General features: G+C 64.1%; 1 protein-coding gene across 1 annotated transcript in view; it reads left to right on the top strand.

The window, feature by feature from the left end:
- LOC102243001 (cytochrome c oxidase assembly protein COX16 homolog, mitochondrial) overlaps positions 1-2,091 on the top strand; it is a 33,967-nt gene that overhangs the window by 17,561 nt on the left and 14,315 nt on the right. The gene's annotated exons all lie outside the window — the stretch shown is intronic.

Raw genomic sequence — 2,091 nt, 5'->3', positions numbered from 1 at the left:
CCGCTACCCTTCCCATTGGCTAATCAGGGCGATAAGCAAATTAACTGCCAGCCAAGATGGCGGCTGGCAGCCATGCAGCTTAAACTGAACAGGAGGCTTGGTTGCCCCAGCGATGGAGGAAGCCAAGGTTCCCTGCCTGAGGCTGCGGGGCTCTGAGCTCCTGAAGCAACAGCTCCAAAAGATACAATGTTTCAATTATAGAAGCTAAAAGATGGCGGTTAATTTGCATACGCAGGCTCCAAGTGGTGGAGTGAAGCCAAACAGCCCCGAAGCCGCAGAGCAGCGAGGCCTCACCGCCTGGGGATCAGCAGAGCCGGAAGGCCTCAGGCCCCAGGATCAGCAGAGCCGAGAGGCCTCCCGGCCCCGGGATCAGCGGAGCCTGATGGAAGCCCTGTGTGTTTATGCACCCTGGGGGTGCAGAGGTCCTGTCCTAGGCAGAGGCCAATGGCGAAACTTCCGACTCCGAGAAGCGGCCTGGGGGCTGGAAGGCGGCTCCTCTGACCTCAGTGCTGGAGTCCCGCCGCTCCACCAGGAGAGGAGCAGAGAAAGGCCAGAGCCTCCCTCAAGGTGACCCAAAACCCCCACCCACATCAGGCAGGCTGCTGGGTCTGTGCGCAGAGGACTCGCCTCCAAGCCCAGCCGGTGGCCCTGCCACAGCCATGGCATTCCTGGGTGCAGGCCCCAGCGGGACGCTGGGTGGCAGCCGGGGCGCCTTGAGTCCTGGGCTCCTTGCCTGCCTTATGCGGCTTCCTCCTGCTTTAGGGCCTCGCCCTCCGCCAGCCTCCTCCTCCCCAGCTCCCAGAGCAGAGGACCCACTGGATGAGGACCCGCTGGATGAGGCGGTGAATGGAGCAGTGGGGACTCCCGGGTGAAGGCTCACCCTGGGGAGGAGTCCCGACACCTCCACGCCCTGCTCCTGGAGCGCTGCTCAGGTCCTGAGCTCAGCCTGGAGCCGCGCAGGCCTGGAGGGCACAGGTGGGGGTGGGGGAACATGCGCCTGGTGCAGCGGGTTGGGCTGGGGAGCCGCCTGCCTTCGGGGGCCTCCTCCTGCTTCAGGGCCTTGCCCTCCTGGGTGCAGGCCCCTGTGGACACGGGGTGGTGGCGGGGGCGCAATGCGTCCTGGGCTCCTTGCCTGCCTTACGCGGCTTCCTCCTGCTTCAGGGCCTCGCCCTCCTTGGTCTCCTCCTCCCCAGCTCCCAGAGCAGTGGACCCACGGAGGGCGCTCCCGGCTGGCCAAGGGGGTGAATGGAGTGGCGGGGACTCCTGGGTGAAGGGTCGCCCTGGGGAGGAGTCCCGACACCTCCACGACCCGCTCCAGTTCAGCAACATCCCCAAGATCGCGCATCTGCACCACGGGCTGTGGGGCAGCGTGATGGCGCCAATGGTGGAGAAGGCGCTGCGCACGCGGGCGCTGCTGCAGCCCGGCACCTCCTCAAAGGCTTCAAGATGTTCGGCTCCCTCTTCAACCCCTACATCCGGTACTGCATGGAGGAGGAGGGCTGCATGGAGTACATGCGCAGCCTGCTGCACGACAACTACCTCTTCCGGGCCTACGTGACGTGGGCCGAGAAGCACCAGCAGTGCCAGCGACTGAAGCTGAGCAACATGCTCGCCAAGCCCCACCAGCGACTGACCAAGTACCCGCTGCTGCTCAAGTCGGTGCTGAGGAAGAGGGAGGAGCCACGTGCCAAGGAGGCTGTTATCACCATGATCAGCTCCGTGGAGCACTTCATCCACCACGTGAACGCGTCCATGTGGCAGCGACAGGAGCGGCAGCAGCTGGCGGCCGTGGTGAGCCGCATGGACGCCTACGAGGTGGCGGAGGGTAGCAACGACGAGGTGGACAAGCTCCTGAAGGAATTTCTGCACCTGGACCTGACCGCCTCCATCCCTGGTACCTCCCCGGAGGAGATGCGTCAGCTGATGTTGGAGGGCAGCCTGAGGATGAAGGAGGGAAAGGACAGCAAGATGGATGTGTACTGCTTCCTCTTCATGGACCTGCTCTTAGTGACCAAGGCAGTGAAGAAGGCTGAGAGGACCAAGGTCATCAGGCCACCACTGCTGGTGGACAAGATCGTGTGCCGGGAGCTG

The sequence above is a fragment of the Myotis brandtii genome, unplaced genomic scaffold (assembly GCF_000412655.1).
Source record: "Myotis brandtii unplaced genomic scaffold, ASM41265v1 scaffold536, whole genome shotgun sequence".
Classification (NCBI taxonomy): Eukaryota; Metazoa; Chordata; class Mammalia; order Chiroptera; family Vespertilionidae; genus Myotis; species Myotis brandtii.
This window is presented reverse-complemented; position numbering and strand designations above follow the sequence as displayed.